The 19822-nt window shown below is 47.7% G+C and overlaps 1 protein-coding gene across 3 annotated transcripts in view; it reads left to right on the top strand.

The window, feature by feature from the left end:
* The first annotated feature begins 4843 nt into the window (after positions 1-4843).
* GRB2 (growth factor receptor bound protein 2) overlaps positions 4844-19822 on the top strand; it is a 48446-nt gene continuing 33467 nt past the window's right edge. For 2 of the 3 annotated variants that reach the window (XM_040435685.1, XM_040435683.1), the window contains exon 1: positions 4844-4946. The gene's annotated coding sequence lies outside the window, so the exon portion shown is untranslated. Of the gene's footprint in view, positions 4947-5493; positions 5716-19822 lie in introns of all 3 variants that reach the window. The other variant, XM_040435684.1, reaches the window with a different exon arrangement.

Raw genomic sequence — 19822 nt, 5'->3', positions numbered from 1 at the left:
TAGCGCCCCCTCAGAAAAATTACTGCCCCCATTAGTGTCCCCATTAATAGTAATGCCTGTATTAGTGCACCCAATATTAATAATGCCCCCATTAGCGCCAAAATAGAAACATAGAATGTGTCGGCAGATGAGAACCATTTGGCCCATCTAGTCTGCCCAATATACTGAGTACTATGGATAGTCCCTGGCCCTATCTTATATAAAGGATGGCCTTATTCCTATCCCATGCATGCTTAAACCCCTTCACTGTATTTGCAGCTACCACTTCTGCAGGAAGGCTATTCCATGCATCCACTACTCTCTCAGTAAAGTAATACTTCCTGATATTACTTTTAAACCTTTGCCCCTCTAATTTAAAACTATGTCCTCTTGTGGTAGTTTTTCTTCTTTTAAATATTCTTTCCTCTTTTACCTTGTTGATTCCCTTTATGTATTTAAAAGTTTCTATCATATCCCCTCTGTCTCGTCTTTCTTCCAAGCTATACACGTTAAGGTCCTTTAATCTTTCCTGGTAAGTTTTATCCTGCAATCCATGTACCAGTTTAGTAGCTCTTCTCTGAACTCTCTCCAAAGTATTAATATCCTTCTGGAGATATGGTCTCCAGTACTGCGCACAATACTCCAAATGAGGTCTCACTAGTGCTCTGTAGAGCGGCATGAGCACCTCCCTCCTTCTACTAGTAATGCCTCTCCCTATACACCCAAGCATTCTGCTAGCATTTCCTGCTGCTCTATGACAGAATTAATAGTGCCCCCATTAGTGCCCCCAGTAATAGTAATGTCCCCATTAGTGCCCCTAGAAATATTAATGCCCCCATTAGTGCCCCCAGTAATAGTAACAAACAGTCCATATAGGAATATTATTGCCGGTAGAAAAAAATTACCGGCCTCGGCAGGGGCACTAAATTACCCACTTGGCCAGTGAGTTACCGACCGGGTGGCAACCCTAGCAGCCTCTATTTACTTACACCGTGGACAGGCTGCGCATGCGCAAGTTCCCTTGTCTGCCCCAACGTGAATGAAGGCCACTGATGGACAGGACCCTCCATTGGCGGCTATGGTCAGCTATGGTTTTAATAATGCTGATTACTAACTACATGCCCTAATACCACCCCAGTATTCAGACCACATTTAACCAGCACAGCCTTTGTGGGCAGCACATGTAAAAAATGTATTTTTTTTATCATAAACTTTGATAATTATTTTTGCAGATTTATTTCCTTTCTAGTTTTTTTTCTTTTCTCTTACAGCAGTCTATTACAGATTGGGAACTGCCAGCAAGCAGGCTAGCATTCAAGGCTATGGACACCTTTGGTAGCATTTTTTTTATGATTGTATCTTACAAATTTTGGACTAGAATTATTTTTTTAAGTTAGTCTTTATGAAAAATGTTCAGTCATTTCTGAGATACAAGGGTTTAACCCCTTCGCTACCAAACAGCAGAGACCCGCTGCTAATGACCGCGACCGGCAATAATGTCGATTGTGGTCATTAAAGCCTTTAGATGGCGTGATCAAGTCTAAATCATTATCCGACAGGTGGGGTATCTGGCACCCCCACCAATCAGCTGTCCATTGAGCACATCGGCCTCTTCCTAGGCCAGCGACTTTGCGTTCATCGGTCACATGGCCTATGCGCACCTCAGTGCCTGTCCACTAGATGGAGCTGTGCTTGGCAAGGAGACAGTGGTGCTCACTGAGGTGCCGCCACCTCCTCAGACAGCTGACTGGTGGGGGTCCTGGGTGTCAAAGGTATATGTCCTGACCCATACTGCTCCTGAAGTATACCACTCTATAGGAATACATTATCATCCATCACCCATAGGCTCCCACGCTGAAAATCCTCAATGTGACATACGTGGATGGTAAAACAGGCTCGTCATAGATTGTGTCGTGGCCGTATGGTAAACTCCATATGAAATAGTGCATTACCACACAGCAGAGAAAAAGGCCTACCAATGGAGACCAAACCGACTGTCTTTTCACCCAAGTTGGGTGGATGGCGGCCTATGGATACGTTTGACATAAGCGGTACTGTTGTACTGTTTCTGTTAATGATTCCGTAATGTTTCCGTTGACTGGTCCAATATACGTCAATTAAAGGGGTTGTCCAGGATCTGGTTACAGATTATAATAATTGAAGCAAAGAGTTACTCCATGATTGTATGAATGTTAAAAAATGAAAATCAGACAAACAAAGCCAGAAGCAGCCCTGTACCTCACATGGTTCCGGAGATCTCCCCCTTCATTGCTCTGCTAGATTCTCTTCAGGCTGGCTGGTTGTCCTTTATCATGGGGTGTGTTGTTTCTGCTGCAGATCCCCCCTCCCCTCCGCCATCACAGCTCAGGGAGTGTGTCCTTTCTGCTGCAGATTTCTCCCCTATCACAGTCCAGTGGGCTTCTCCCTTCTCAGTGGGTCATGTCCTTGCTCCTGTAGCTATAGTCTAGGGCTCGTGCACATGAACATAAGGGCTCCGTTCCTGCGCTGCGGTCCGCAAGCCATTGACTTGAATGGACAGGTCCTATCTTTTGTGTTGCTCCGCAAGAGATAGAACATGTCCTTTCTTTGGCTGTATCTTGCAGATCGCAGACCCATTCAAGTCAATTGATCTGAATCCACACCATGGAGTGCACACGGCCATGGCTGCTCGCGGTCCGCAATCCGGGCACGGAGCTCTCACGTTCGTGTGCATGAGCCGCAACAGTAAATATGGCTGGTGGCAGCGGAAGCATGGAACTTAGCATGTGCCACTACTAGGGTTGCCACCTTTCCCAACAAAAAATACCGTCCAGATTAAGCCACACCCAAAGGGGGTGTGGTTGTGGGGGCGTGGCTTAACACAGTGCGTTAAAGGGAACCTGTCACTGGGATTTTGTGTATAGAGCTGAGGACATGGGTTGCTAGATGGCCTCTAGCACATCCGCAATATCCAGTCCCCATAGCTCTGTGTGCTTTTATTGTGTAAAAAAAAACTATTTAATACATATGCAAATTAACCTGAGATGAGTCCTGTCCCTGACTCATCTCACGTACAGGACTCATCTCAGGTTAATTTGCATATGTATCAAATCGTTTTTTTTACACAATAAAAGCACACAGAGCTATGGGGACTGGATATTGCGGATGTGCTAGCGGCCATCTAGCAACCCATGTCCTCAGCTCTATACACAAAATCCCGGTGACAGGTTCCCTTTAAGTCGCTAAGTCATAATGTGGCTCCCAGTATTCATAATCCCCCAATTAGTTCCCCCAGTAATAGTAAACCCTCCATTAGTGCCCCCCTTATATTACTGCCCCAATTAGTGCCCCCCAGAATTAAGTGCCCCCATTATTAGTAATGCCCCCATTAGTGCACCCCAGAATTAATAATGCCCCATAAGTGCCTCCAGTAATATTAATGCCCCAATTAGTGTCCCCAAGAATTAATAATGCCCCCATTAGCGCCCGCCAGTATTAGTAATGCCCCCATCAGTGCCTCCCGGACTTACTAATGCCCCCATTAGTGCACCCAGTAATAGAAATCCCTCCATTAGTGCCCCTCTGAATTAATAATGCCCTCATTAGTGCCCCCCAATTATATTCATGCCCCAATTAGTGCCCCCCAGAATTAATAATGCACCCATTAGCGCCCCCCAGAATTAATAGAGCCCCCATTAATAGTAATGCCCCGATTAGTGCCCCCAGTAATATTAATGCCCCAATTAGTGTCCCCCAGAATTAATAATGCCCCCATTAGCGCCCGCCAGTATTGGTAATCCCTCCATTAGTGCCCCCAGTAATATTAATGCCTCAACTATTGTCCCCCAGAATTAATAATGCCCCCATTAGTGCCCGCGAGTAATAGCAATCCCTCCATTAGTGCCCCCCAAAATTAATAATCTCCCCATTAGTGCCCGCCAGTTATATTGCCCCAATTAGTGTCCCCAATAATTAATATTGCCCCATTAACGCCCCCAATATTAATAGTGCCCCCAGTAATAGTAATGTCCCCATCAGTGCCTCCTGGAATTATTAATGCCCCTATTAGTGCCCCCCAATATTAATAATTCACCCTTCTCTGCTTGTGCAAAAATAAAAAAGAACTCACCTCATCCATTTGATCGCTCCCCGGTGAACACTCGCTGCTCACTAGGTCCTTCTGGGAAATGTCATCACGCTGGAGCGCAGGTCCTGACCCCAGCGCCATCAAATGGATGAGGTGAGTTTTTCTTAACACAAGTGGGGGAGGGCGGAAGTTAAAGGCTGTACTAATGAGCACTCCACAATGAAAGCACTCATTAGTAACAGTCCATATAGGAAAATACCGGCAATTATTATTGGCAGTAGAAAAAAATTACCGGCACCAGCACTATATTATCGTTACGGGCAGGGTGGCAACGCTAGCGACCACCTCAGTGGGTGGATGTGCACATGACTATACAGATTAAACACCAGGGGGCACCATTATAATGAAGTAAAGAGAATATCTCACAACTGGAGCGTTTCTGTAACTAAAAGTAAATTACAAAAGCAACTCATTTCTCATGTCATTTAATGGTGGCGCAACCTGTTTAAAGGAGTTATTCTATAAAAAATGAAAAGCAGGGGGCGCAGCCGCACAGAACATAGAAAAACCCTTGTCACTGTCCCTGAAGCAGAGACGTTATTAATTTTTTTATAGTGTCCTTGCCTTTAAAAATAAATACAAATTAAATTAAGAAATAAAAACGAGGTGTGAACCAAGCCCAGAACGACAGTCCCCTAAGTGCCCACCACCAAGATGGCCGCGCCTTCGCCCTTACGTCACACGTCAAGCATCCTGCCATGCCGCGTGATGACGTAGAGCGTACAACGCCCGCGGGATCTGACGCAGTCCCCGGAAGTCTCGCGGGAGGATCTGCCCCGGGGCGGAGCGGAAGCGGCCAGAAAGAGAGAGGGAGAGGAGACAGGCGGCTCCGCAGAGAACGGTGAGACCGGTAGACGGTGACTTTTAGGGGGTTGCGTTATGTGGGATACGTTCTTCTGAGTGACGGGAGGACAATGGATGGGCGGACTGACAACCTGCAGCGGGACAGAAGGAAGTGAGCACTCCTAATGGCCGGGTGCGGGGTGTCATCCTGGTGCTGGGAACATCTGCTGGGTGGAGATACACGGGGAGGGCTGCGGGCAAGCGGATGATGACAGTGAATACAAGTTGTAGATGCGGGAAATTGGCCAGGAGCGCAGCTCTGGAGACAAAGTGGTGCGGAGTAGGAAGTGTTATGGAGAAGTGATGTCATGGGGCAAGTGGAATCGGGTCCAGTGTCTATGGAGAATAACTAGTTAACGGTTGTCATGCTCACATACCGTGCACATGGCGGTATAAATGCAAAGCGCCATCAGTAACTCCCCGCTTTATGGGAGAAGATTGTTGACAAAGGGTTAAAAGCTATGGACACTTCACACTTATTTTTTTATTTGCAAAGTGAATCAACTTTTTATATGGTTTTTAATTAAAAATGTCCTTTTGCAAAGGGGATGTTCACACAGAGGATTCTGTCCGCGGCAAGATCCACCACGCGTGCCGCAGCAGATACTCCTGTGCTGCCGGGTTCCCTGCAGACCCATTGAATGGAGCTGAACTGCGAGCATGCTCCCTCTGCAGCATCGCCAGGGGTCTGCCAAGAATGGACCTGCACAGTCTTGAAACCCTCGGTCGCATGAATTGCAGCGCGGCCTCCGATTGAAAAAGCACAGGTTCGGTCTAGTTTTTTTGCGCCGAAACCCACACCAAAAATCCTTGAATCTGGCGTTGATCTGTCAAAGCCCTGCTCTGATGTCTGTGGGCTATCTCTGCTCTTCCTCCTCCCTTCCATCAGTGTGAGAGAGGTTGTACAAGCAGATCAGTGTGTGGAGAGGGGGGAAAGCGTTCAAGGAGGGTAGATGGGGAGGAGAGAATTGTATAGTCTGTGTACAACGAGAAAGCAGAACATCCACTGCAAACACTCTTCAGCGTCGGTGACCGTTGCTGCAGCCACATTCGCACACCTGTATTAGGGCTCATGCATGCTGCCATTGCTCAGCTGTCCCATGCATTGGGGATTGCAATTTGCAGTCCCCAATGCACGGGCAACATCCATGCGGTTTCCCCAGACTGATGCAGACCCATTCAACTTGAATGTGTCTGTGATCTGTCCGCACCGCAAAAATATAGAACGTGTTCATTTTTTTAGTTTTTTTTGCTGTGCATAAAGAAACCCCATGGAAGTGCTCTGTAGTGTTTCCGGGAGGTTCTACACCTTCTGGATTGACGACCCATACAAGTGAATAGGTCCGCATCCGTGATGCGGTGCACAAAAGGCCAGGTTCCCATATATTGCGGACCCTATTTCGGCCCAGGCCAGCACACGGCCGGTTTCGTGTGCATGAGCCCTTACTCACATTTGTCACGGCTTGACCACAGGTTTTACTGACCTGAACTCGCAGCACAGAGTTTGATGCAGTGAAACCTGCTAATTAGGGATGAGCAAATCGACTTCAGATGAAACATCCAAAGTAGATTCGCATAAAACTTCATTCTAATGCTGTATAGAGCAGGAGCTCCATACAGTATTAGAATGTATTGGCTCCGATGAGCCAAAGTTATTGCTTTGCGAAGTCTTGCGAGACTTCGGGTAATACCTTCAGGAATTAATTTGTACTGTAAAAAAACATTTCCCGAACTCAGGTTCATTTCCAAGTGGTACATTGGAACCGAATCCGAGTTCGGGAAATTGATTTTTACAGTACAAATGAATTCCTGAAGTTATTACTCGAAGTCTCGCGAGACTTCGCAAAGCAATAACTTCGGCTCATTGGAGCCAATACATTCTAATACTGTACGGAGCTCCTGCTCCATACAGCATTAGAATGAAGTTTTATGCGAATCGACTTGGGATGTTTCATCCGAAGTTGATACGCTCATCCCTACTGCTAATACATAAGGGCTAATGAGGGCAGTAGCATCCTGGTCCCACAGGCCTCACATGCAGTATGTATTACTAGGAGGGATGTGTCGTCGTGAGAAAAATCTGAAACTATGAACAGGTTGTAAACTGGATATCAAGGGGTCTGAAGATGAAATGAATGAAGAAGGAAGATTGCAGCCCTAACGTGTACAGGATGTCTAAAGGGTCTTCTGGGAATTTATTACTGATGACCTATCCTCTGGATAAGTCACCAGTATCTGATCGGTGGGGGTCCGACACCCAGGACCCCCGCGGATCAGCTGTTCTGAGAAGGCAGTCGCTCTCCTGTGAGGGCTGCTGCCTCCTCATCTCACCAAGCACAGCGCCGTACATTGTATAGTGGCTGTGCTTGGTATCGCAGTGCCCCATTCACTTGAATTCGACTGAGCTGCCATGTGACTGATGAACGCACCGTCACTCGGCCTAGGAAGAGCAGAGAGAAGGCCAGGGCGCTCTCAGAAAACCTCTTTAAAGATGTCCTTAGGGGGTTTCTAGGAGTATAATATTGATGACTTATCTTCAGGGTCAGGATAGGTCATCAGTATCCTATCAGTGGGGGTATGAGACCTGCACCCATTTTACAGCGCCATACATTGTATAGTGGCTGTGCTTGGTATTGCAGCTCAGCCCCATTCACTTGAATGACACTGAGCTGCACATAGGCCACGTCACCAATGAACGTGGCATCACTGGCCTCACCGGAGCGTTTTCGAATGAGTGCTTGGAGTCGGACCCCCACTGATCTGATATCGATGTCCTGTCCTGAGGGTAGGTCATCAGTATTATTCTCCTGGAAAACCCTTTTAACCCCATTGTATAATTGGTTGTAGACATGGTGCTCTTGGTAAAATGCCATTGATTTAATTGGCACTGTTCTTTCAAGTCGCAGAAATACCAGGGTGATATTGATCTCTCTACATAGGACTCTTTTTTTTGGGTAGATGATCTCGGTTGATGGACCCTCGCTGAGGTCATCTCCTGATGTCTTCATTGCATGGTGGAAGATAAGAGACTTCCCCATTGAAGTTATGAAGCAACTGTGTTGATAATCATATAACAGGCAGCCGCTATCCATCAGGAGGGAATCGCCTAGTAGCACGCTCTGGGTGAGAAAAGGGGAAGTAGACAGCGGTGGGGTTGGCTATAGGCGGCATTGTGGTAACTAGGGAGCCAGTGTCCGAAGGTGTTGTACTAAGTACGGCTGGCATCAGTTTAGTTTTAGCGTGAGACCAGCAGTGGGCTGTTGGAGGGCCTTCATATGCATTGGATGGTGAGCTGACCCTGCCGTAATTAGCGGTTTTGGATGAGCAAATTCACAGCTCGAAACACTCTCCACGTGGGAGCGTGAAATTCCCATAGTGAATTCTGCTTCTTTGTCCGGGCCGCACTGCATCTCTCCCTGATCGGAGCTGTAATGGTTTGTTCTGACAGCATTATGTTGGGTACAAACCATAACAAGTGCGGACAGACAGCAATATAAACCATTACAGATGAGGTCAGGCAGAGACACACAGCATTATAAAGCATTATAGATGAGGTTGGGCAGAGATGCACAGCATTATAAATCATTATAGATGAGGTCTGATAGAGACACAGCATTATAAATCATAGATGAGGTTGGGCAGAGACACACAGCATTATAAATCTTTGTAGATGAGATCGGATAGAGACACACAGCATTATAAATCATTATAGATGAGGTCGGGCAGAGACGCAAAGCATTATAAATCATTATAGAGGAGGTTGGGCAGAGACGCATAGCATTATAAATCATTATAGAGGAGGTTGGGCAGAGACATACAGCATTATAAATCATAGATGAGGTCGGGCAGAGAGACACAGCATTATAGATCATTATAGAGGAGGTTGGGCAGAGGCACACAGCATTATAAATCATTATAGAGGAGGTTGGGCAGAGGCACACAGCATTATAAATCATTATAGATGAGGTTGGGCAGAGACACACAGCATTATAAATCTTTATAGATGAGGTCGGGCAGACACACAGCATTACAGGGGTGTGGGAAGGAAAAAAAACTACTTTAAAAGGACTAAAGCGGGGGCTCGATCTACTTGTCACAGGTCTGTGCGGCACATTGCTTATAGCAGTGCGCCGCACAGACCTGTGAGTTACAAGAAGAAGGAGCGCCGGGCGGCCACAGCGCATATAAGTATAATGCTGCTGAGTAACTGACCATGGCTGACAGGATTTCAGTAGCGTCCTGGCTGCCATGGTAACCGATCGGAGCCCCAGCATTACACTGCTGGGACTCCGATCGGAACTGCCGCCGCCACCAATGATGGAGGGGGGAGGGCGCACTGCCCACCAATGATTTTAATACTGGCGGGGCGCACTGCCCACTAATGCTGGCGGGGCGCATTGCCCACCAATGCAAACATTGTAGAAACATTCCCGGCACCCGACCTCTGACAGGGAGCTGCCCTCCGCGCAATTAACCCCTCAGGTGCCGCGGATGGCAGCGCCCTGTCAGAGGTGCCTCCACATCACCATGGGAACACCTGGGGTTTAGAATATACGATCGAGTTTTCTCCAATCCTATGGTATATTTTAACTTCAAGCATCCCCATCACCATGGGAACGCTTCTGTATTAGAATAAAATAACCCGAACCCGGACTTCAGTGAAAAAGTCTGGGTTCGGGACCATGTACCAAAAAACTTAAGGTTCGGGTTCGCTCAACTCTAGTCACCGCCGCTCCACACCCCCAGCTTGTCGCCAATCCACTGCTCCCGTAAACAAAGCCATCTCAGCCCTGCTACTTGCCCGCAGCAGGGCTAAGCTACTGAACAAACTACCTGCCCGGCGCCCGGACCTGTATGTCCTGGGCGTCGGGCGATCCGATTTCCACACCCCTGCATTATAAATCATTATAGAGGAGGTTGGGCAGAGACACACAGCATTATAAATCATTATAGAGGAGGTTGGGCAGAGACACACAGCAGTATAAATCATTATAGATGAGATTGGATAGAGACACAGCATTATAAATCATTATAGATGAGGTTGGGCAGAGACACACAGCATTGTAAATCATTATAGAGGAGGTTGGGCAGAGACACACAGCATTATAAGTCAGAGGAGGTTGGGCAGAGACACACAGCATTGTAAATCATTATAGAGGAGGTTGGGCAGAGACACACAGCATTATAAATCATAGGAGGTCGGGCAGAGACGCACAGCATTATAAATCATTATAGATGAGATCAGATAGAGACACACAGCATTGTATATGAGGTCGGGCAGAGACACAGCATTATAAATCATTATAGAGGAGGTTGGGCAGAGACACACAGCATTATAAATCATTATAGATGAGGTCGGGCAGAGACACACAGCATTATAAATCATAGAGGATGTTGGGCAGAGACACAGCATTATAAATCATTATAAATGCGGTCAGGCAGAGACACACAGCATTATAAATCATAGAGGAGGTTGGGCAGAGACATTCAATATTATAAATGGTTATAGATGAGATTGGGCAGAGACGCACATCATTGTAAATCATTATAGAGGAGGTTGGGCAGAGACACACAGCATTATAAATCATAGAAGAGGTTGGGCAGAGACATTCAGCATTATAAATGGTTATAGATGAGGTCGGGCAGAGACACACAGCATTATAAATCATAGAGGATGTTGGGCAGAGACACAGCATTCTAAATCATTATAAATGCGGTCAGGCAGAGACACACAGCATTATAAATCATAGAGGAGGTTGGGCAGAGACATTCAGTATTATAAATGGTTATAGATGAGGTTGGGCAGAGACGCACAGCATTGTAAATCATAGAAGAGGTTGGGCAGAGACATTCAGCATTATAAATGGTTATAGATGAGGTCGGGCAGAGACACACAGCATTGTAAATCATTATAGAGGAGGTTGGGCAGAGACATTCAGCATTATAAATGGTTATAGATGAGGTCGGGCAGAGACACACAGCATTGTAAATCATTATAGAGGAGGTTGGGCAGAGACACACAGCATTATAAATCATAGAAGAGGTTGGGCAGAGACATTCAGCATTATAAATGGTTATAGATGAGGTCGGGCAGAGACACACAGCATTGTAAATCATTATAGAGGAGGTTGGGCAGAGACACACAGCATTATAAATCATAGAAGAGGTTGGGCAGAGACATTCAGCATTATAAATGGTTATAGATGAGGTCGGGCAGAGACACACAGCATTGTAAATCATTATAGAGGAGGTTGGGCAGAGACACACAGCATTATAAATCATAGAAGAGGTTGGGCAGAGACATTCAGCATTATAAATGGTTATAGATGAGGTCGGGCAGAGACGCACAGCATTATAAATCATAGAGGATGTTGGGCAGAGACACAGCATTCTAAATCATTATAAATGCGGTCAGGCAGAGACACACAGCATTATAAATCATAGAGGAGGTTGGGCAGAGACATTCAGTATTATAAATGGTTATAGATGAGGTTGGGCAGAGACGCACAGCATTGTAAATCATAGAAGAGGTTGGGCAGAGACATTCAGCATTATAAATGGTTATAGATGAGGTCGGGCAGAGACACACAGCATTGTAAATCATTATAGAGGAGGTTGGGCAGAGACATTCAGCATTATAAATGGTTATAGATGAGGTCGGGCAGAGACACACAGCATTGTAAATCATTATAGAGGAGGTTGGGCAGAGACACACAGCATTATAAATCATAGAAGAGGTTGGGCAGAGACATTCAGCATTATAAATGGTTATAGATGAGGTCGGGCAGAGACACACAGCATTGTAAATCATTATAGAGGAGGTTGGGCAGAGACACACAGCATTATAAATCATAGAAGAGGTTGGGCAGAGACATTCAGCATTATAAATGGTTATAGATGAGGTCGGGCAGAGACACACAGCATTGTAAATCATTATAGAGGAGGTTGGGCAGAGACACACAGCATTATAAATCATAGAAGAGGTTGGGCAGAGACATTCAGCATTATAAATGGTTATAGATGAGGTCAGGCAGAGACGCACAGCATTATAAATCATTAGGAGCTGAGTTCACTATGGGAATTCACGCTCACACATGGAGTGTGTTTCATGCAGTGAACACACATACGAAACTGGCCTTTGGCCAACTTAGGGCACTTTCACACTAGCGTTATTCTTTTCCTGCATAGAGTTCTTTCCTAGGGGCTGAATACTGGAAAATAACTGATCAGTTTTATCCCCATGCATTCTGAATGGAGAGCAATCCGTTCAGGATGTCTTCAGTTCAGTCACTGTACGTTTTTTGGATGGAGAAAATACCGCAGCAGGCATTATTTTACATTGAAATGCATTAATGCTGGGTCCGGCCCTAATTGTTCTGGAAAAACATCAGTTTTTCCGGATGACATACCGGAGAGACGGATCCGGTATTGCAATACATTTGTGAGATGGATCCGGATCCGCCTACAAATGGTATCCGTTTGCATACAGATTGAACTGTCTGCCGGAATCCAGCGGCTCTAGTGTGAACGTACCCTTAATAAAATGTGTTTGTAAACGACCAGTTTCAGTTTCTGACAGATGGGGCCGATCTGTGCGTGCAATAACTGCCTCGAGGGCCACGGCGGGCTGTAAGAGACTGCACTGTTTAGTCAGTCTGTATGGTTAAGGGGGTTATCCAATAGTACAAATACCCCCCACAGTGCCCGGACCCCTCCTAAAGGTGAAAAAATAAGTTTGTGTGCATGAGGCCTTACCAAGGGAAACCAGTTAGGCCCCGGCCTGGATCACAGTGGAGCCGCCTTCTTATTTGCTGCCAGTCGCTCATCGGCAGGGCAAACAGAAAATCAGCCAAGATACTTTTTTTTTCATCCTTCCTAAAATATAGCATGTATTTTTGGCTTAGATGACCGTGCATGTTCATTAGGGCGGGCCTAACCGCTGCCAGATTTCTGTGTCTGTGGCCACACAGGGCAGATTTTCCACCGCAATTCCCCAATGAAATCCATGACATCCCAGCCAAATTGGCCTATCACGTGCAGGTTTGCAGCAGGTCTTCACCCCCACAAATTGCAAAGGGTGAAATCTGCGGTGGACTAACTGGCTGCGCTTTCAAAATCCGCAGATTTTTCCGCGTATAATCTTATCCAGGGATGCCCAACCTGCGGCCCTCTAGCTTTTGCAGAACTACAACTCCCAGCCTACCCCCGACAGCCTATAGCTATCAGGGCATATTGGGAGTTGTAACTTTGCAACCGCTGGAGGGCTGCAGGTTGGGCATCCTCCCTGATCTTATCCATTTTGTCTCTGTGCTATGCGTGGATTTTCCACCCGAAAATGTAAAATCTGCAGCTTCTCAATCATGTGTGAACAAACCTTTTAGGCCTCTTGCACACGACCGCATTTGCGGATCTGCGATACACGGGTGCTGTTCCGTGGGCATTGCGCATCACGGATGCGGACCTATTCAATTGAATGGGTCTGCAAATCCGGAGATGCAGAATTGTGCGGAACGGAAGCACTACCGAGTGCAGAGGGCCTAAAGAGAAGCTGCCACCAGAAGTGACCCCTTTCGATTCAAGCTGCAATACACATTAGATAATCCCAAAGTTCTGCCTTCAGTCTAATGTGCCTGGAGGGCTCCTTAATGTCCCCTGAGGACAGATTTGGGGAGGCAGTAATGGTGAAGCCATAGGCTATTCATAAAGTGGTTTTACAAATGGTGGACACTGGTATAAAATAATGGAGAAGAAAAACTCCCCCTACCAGTCTCCTGCAGCTTCTGTGGACCCCCGCCACTGGTTTATGTTTAGCCGTCGCTGTTGAGACGACATGACCACTGCAACCAGTCGCCGGCAGTGTGGTTGACACATCACTGCTGTGATTGGCTGCAGCAGTCACATGGCAATCTGCCATTCTCACTAAAGCCTGGCAGACTAACACTGGCGGGGCACTAGGGAAGTGTTGGTAGGGGATGAGTAGTGATTGTATTGTTATTTTAAGTGGTTTGTAAAAAATAAAAATCATAGGGCTGGAGAACCCCTTTATAAAGTTAGGTGGCAATGATTCATTTCTAGATTCCTTAGGGTAGGCCATCAATCTCAGGCCGGCCGGGGGGGGGGTCTGACTTCTGGCACCCCCCACCTGTCAAGCTTCATTGTTTACATTGCTGTGTACCCAGGAACGCCATGCACTTACATTAATTCGCCGTTTTAATGGGGTGGCGGACATGCATGCTCGCTGCCGCTCGATTCAACTGTATGGTTCTGCCGGAGCTGGCCGAGCGCTTGTACTCTGCTATCTCTGGCAGTGCCATAGATATGAATGGAGTGGCAGCGCTCATACATGTCTGCTATACAGGGGGAACACGTTGCTATAATGGGACACCCCCTTTAATACCCCGTATGTGAATATTCAGTGTTTTTATTTTATTTTTTATATTAAGAACAGGTGGATGGTTTCTTGGATATAATTTTTTGAAGTCTCTCCATGTATTCTACTTCCCGTCCTTGCTCCTTACTTCCTCTTTGTTTGGTCTTTTTACATGGCAGACAGTCTAAGGCTACTTTCACACCTGCGTTTAGGTGCGGATCCGTCTGGTATCTGCACAGACGGATCCGCACCTAAAATGGAAACGCTGGTATCCGTTCAGAACGGATCCGTCTGCATTACTATGTCAAAAAAAGTCTAAGTCAAACGGATCCGTCCTGACTTACATTGAAAGTCAATGGGGGACGGATCCGTTTACAATTGCACCATATTGTGTCAATGTAAACGGATCCGTCCCCATTGACTTAGATTGTAAGTCAGGACAAATCCGTTTGGCTCCGCACCGCCAGGCGGACACCAAAACGCTGCAAGCAGTGTTTTGGTGTCCGCCTCCAGAGCGGAATGGAGGCTGAACGGAGGCAAACTGATGCATTCTGAGCGGATCCGCATCCATTCAGAATGCATTGGGGCTGAACTGATCCGTTTTGGGCCACTTGTGAGAGCCTTAAAACGGATCTCAGAGGCGGACCCAGAAACGGCAGTGTGAAAGTAGCCTTACATAAATCTCAAGGTTGTGTTACACTGGCCGATAATCACAACTAGTGTTCGCATAAGCGTTTGTTAGCGATCATCTTGCAGTAGAATACCGCCGCCGATGAACCAGCGTTTTCATGCTTGTAAATCAGCAGACAATTGTCTGTGATTGCAAAACCCCTTTAGGGCTCATTCACACGAACGTGTGCTGCCCGTTGCCGTATTGCGGACCGCATTTGCGGATCCGCAATACACGGGCACCGGTCCGTGTGCATTCCACATCACGGAGGCGGACCCATTCACTTTAATTGGTCCGCAAATCTGGAGATACGGAACACTACGGAAGCACTACAGAGTGCCTCCTCCTCACATGGCCTTTGTATAGCAGATATGGGGCGAGCATGTTGGATTTCCATATGCCAATCCTTTTGTTTCCAGAGGAGAGAAGCTACCGCCAGAGGTGTCTGTCAGCTCCCCTATTGAAAACACCTGCACTCTCAGCCAAGCCAAGCATGCACATGAGAGAGTTGAAGGAATAACTCCTGGACGACCGCTATCTAAGGTGTTTTTTCCCACATGTGTGTTTTTCTTGGTTTGTGGATTTTGCTGCAGATTTGCCACAGATTTCACCCTATAGATTATTGAGGGTGAATTCCGTGGTTCAGTTTGCACTGCAGATTTTTTTTAAATCTCATCCACTTTGCCAAGTGCTGTTTAATTTGTCAGGTTTGCCCCTCGCAAATCCGCCGTGTATCTGCTATGTGTGAGCGTGCCCCGGCAGGACTAATAGAGGGGTTTCAAAGTGTGGGACCCCACTATGAGCTCTGTTTGGCATAATAGGGTATACGGAAAGGAGTTGTACACTTTTGGTAACTTTTATGTCACCCAGCTTTCCCAGAAACAGATGTTGATTATTGGGGTGTCCTATGATGACGGCTTATCCCCTGTCCACAGAAGATTGGTGGGTGTCCAACTGCCCCCGCCGATCGCCAGAACAGGGGATCACGCCCCATATTAGTATGGAGCGGCGGACGTACAACCCTATGGGACTGCCAGAGGTAAGAGTACAAGTGCTCGGCTCTCTCTGGCAAGTGCGACTGCCGCTCCGTTCAAATGGGGGAGGAGCGAGGGTCAGACCTCCGCCAATCAGACACTTATCTCCTTTCCTGTTGTCTTAATAGGACGACTTATATACTGAGAGTATTTTAACGTGGGGGCTGGCGAGGAGTATGCATTGCTTGCGGAGGGTTGCTGTAACCCTTTCATTTCTGTAGAGCCTTTCCCTCAAGCTTCCCTCTTACGCACCCTTTTCCTGTGTGCGGGGCGATGGTAGATTAGAGCTGACCGATCTCTGAGAAATGGGGAGCTGACCATAGCACTCTATGTGAGTCTTGGCTTAGATCAGGGATCAGCAACCCTCCGGCACGCCAGCTGTTCACAAACTACAACTCCCAGAATGCTTCATTCACTTTTATGTAAGTAAGCAGTACAGCCGAGCAGCTGGAGTGCCGAAGGTTGATGATCCCTGGCTTAGATCTTACCCCTCAGCCGGTCACTATAAGGCTGAGTTCACACGTCCATTGATTTTAATGTGGTTTTTTTTCACACGCTTCTTTGATCTGTGACGCGGATCAAACACGCCCGTTAAAGTCTGCAGGTCCATGAAAAACCGCAGACAGAACACGGATGATGATGATGATGTTGATGTAGGAGATGCTCTGGAAATCAATTTTTGAGCCTAGCACTGCACGTGGAATATTGGTGACCCACGGAGGGCAAAAAACAGACAAGAAGGACATCTTCACCAATGACGGAGAAGAAGATTCTGCTATGGCGCAAGATCACTGGTGTAGACGGTCCATGAAGTATTAAGAGATCTTTATATCCAGAGACATATCAAGCACACAGAAATGCATGTGCAAAAACTGCCCAGATCTCTTAATACTTCACGGACCGTCCACGCCAGTGATCTTGCGCCATAGCAGAATCTTCTTCTCCATAAGCACCTCTTTGGGGGACTGGGAATCCCACCCTAAAGACATTAACTCTGCGGCTGTATACCTGGTGACCATGTCTACAATAGGGTTGTGCCTATCTCTAGCACAACCCTCTAAGGTGAGCCTCCAACCTCCTCACTTTCTGATGACATTTTATTGAACGTACTATCCTATTGTGCGCCCTTTTCTTTCTTTATTTCCCTCTAACATTGAGGGAAATTTAGCTACGCCTGCATACAGATCTGCACTGATGAAACTCTGACCGTTTTGTCTTGGAGGTCATCATGGACAGGGAAATGTGAACGAGGCTTAAAAGGAGCGTTTCCACTGAATGTACGCTGATGACTTTCTGGAGGGCTCAGTAGTTGACGGGTGCCCAGGCTTCTGTTCAATATATAAAACATTGCGCCATAGCCTATGGGTGATGGGTGCCCAGTCTTCTATTCGCTGTGTAAAACATTGCACCATAGCCCGGGGAGACGGGTGCCCAGTCTTCTATTCGCTGTGTAAAATATTATGCCATAGCCCGGGGAGACGGGTGCCCAGTCTTCTATTCGCTGTGTAAAACATTGAGCCATAGCCCGGGGAGACGGGTGCCCAGTCTTCTATTCGCTGTGTGAAGCATTGCACCATAGCCCGAGGAGACGGATGCCCAGTCATCTATTCGCTGTGTAAAGCATTGCACCATAGCCCGGGGAGACGGGTGCCCAGTCTTCTATTCGCTGTGTAAAACATTGAGCCATAGCCCGGGGAGACGGGTGCCCAGTCTTCTATTCGCTGTGTAAAGCATTGCACCATAGCCCGGGGAGACGGGTGCCCAGTCATCTGTTCGCTGTGTAAAGCATTGCACCATAGCCCGGGGAGACGGGTGCCCAGTCTTCTATTCGCTGTGTAAAACATTGAGCCATAGCCCGGGGAGACGGGTGCCCAGTCTTCTATTCGCTGTGTAAAACATTGCACCATAGCCCGGGGAGACGGGTGCCCAGTCATCTGTTCGCTGTGTAAAATATTATGCCATAGCCCGCGGAGACAGATGCCCAGTCTTCTATTCGCTGTGTAAAACATTGCACCATAGCCCGGGGAGACGGGTGCCCAGTCTTCTATTCGCTGTGTAAAACATTGAGCCATAGCCCGGGGAGACGGGTGCCCAGTCTTCTATTCGCTGTGTAAAACATTGCGCCATAGCCCGGGGAGACGGGTGCCCAGTCTTCTGTTCCCTGTGTAAAATATTATGCCATAGCCCGCGGAGACAGATGCCCAGTCTTCTATTCGCTGTGTAAAACATTGCACCATAGCCCGGGGAGACGGGTGCCCAGTCTTCTATTCGCTGTGTAAAACATTGAGCCATAGCCCGGGGAGACGGGTGCCCAGTCTTCTATTCGCTGTGTAAAGCATTGCACCATAGCCCGGGGAGACGGATGCCCAGTCATCTATTCGCTGTGTAAAGCATTGCACCATAGCCCGGGGAGACGGGTGCCCAGTCTTCTATTCGCTGTGTAAAACATTGAGCCATAGCCCGGGGAGACGGGTGCCCAGTCTTCTATTCGCTGTGTAAAACATTGCGCCATAGCCCGGGGAGACGGGTGCCCAGTCTTCTGTTCGCTGTGTAAAATATTATGCCATAGCCCGCGGAGACAGATGCCCAGTCTTCTATTCGCTGTGTAAAACATTGCACCATAGCCCGGGGAGACGGGTGCCCAGTCTTCTATTCGCTGTGTAAAACATTGAGCCATAGCCCGGGGAGACGGGTGCCCAGTCTTCTATTCGCTGTGTAAAGCATTGCACCATAGCCCGGGGAGACGGGTGCCCAGTCATCTATTCGCTGTGTAAAGCATTGCACCATAGCCCGGGGAGACGGGTGCCCAGTCTTCTATTCGCTGTGTAAAACATTGAGCCATAGCCCGGGGAGACGGGTGCCCAGTCTTCTATTCGCTGTGTAAAATATTATGCCATAGCCCGGGGAGACGGGTGCCCAGTCTTCTATTCGCTGTGTAAAATATTATGCCATAGCCCGGGGAGACGGGTGCCCAGTCATCTGTTCGCTGTGTAAAATATTATGCCATAGCCCGCGGAGACAGATGCCCAGTCTTCTATTCGCTGTGTAAAACATTGCACCATAGCCCGGGGAGACGGGTGCCCAGTCTTCTATTCGCTGTGTAAAACATTGAGCCATAGCCCGGGGAGACGGGTGCCCAGTCTTCTATTCGCTGTGTAAAACATTGCGCCATAGCCCGGGGAGACGGGTGCCCAGTCTTCTGTTCCCTGTGTAAAATATTATGCCATAGCCCGCGGAGACAGATGCCCAGTCTTCTATTCGCTGTGTAAAACATTGCGCCATAGCCCGGGGAGACGGGTGCCCAGTCTTCTATTCGCTGTGTAAAACATTGAGCCATAGCCCGGGGAGACGGGTGCCCAGTCTTCTATTCGCTGTGTAAAGCATTGCACCATAGCCCGGGGAGACGGATGCCCAGTCATCTATTCGCTGTGTAAAGCATTGCACCATAGCCCGGGGAGACGGGTGCCCAGTCTTCTATTCGCTGTGTAAAACATTGAGCCATAGCCCGGGGAGACGGGTGCCCAGTCTTCTATTCGCTGTGTAAAATATTATGCCATAGCCCGGGGAGACGGGTGCCCAGTCTTCTATTCGCTGTGTAAAACATTGAGCCATAGCCCGGGGAGACGGGTGCCCAGTCTTCTATTCGCTGTGTGAAGCATTGCACCATAGCCCGAGGAGACGGATGCCCAGTCATCTATTCGCTGTGTAAAGCATTGCACCATAGCCCGGGGAGACGGGTGCCCAGTCTTCTATTCGCTGTGTAAAACATTGAGCCATAGCCCGGGGAGACGGGTGCCCAG

This window comes from Bufo bufo, chromosome 6 (genome assembly GCF_905171765.1).
Source record: "Bufo bufo chromosome 6, aBufBuf1.1, whole genome shotgun sequence".
Lineage (NCBI taxonomy): Eukaryota > Metazoa > Chordata > Amphibia > Anura > Bufonidae > Bufo > Bufo bufo.
This window is presented reverse-complemented; position numbering and strand designations above follow the sequence as displayed.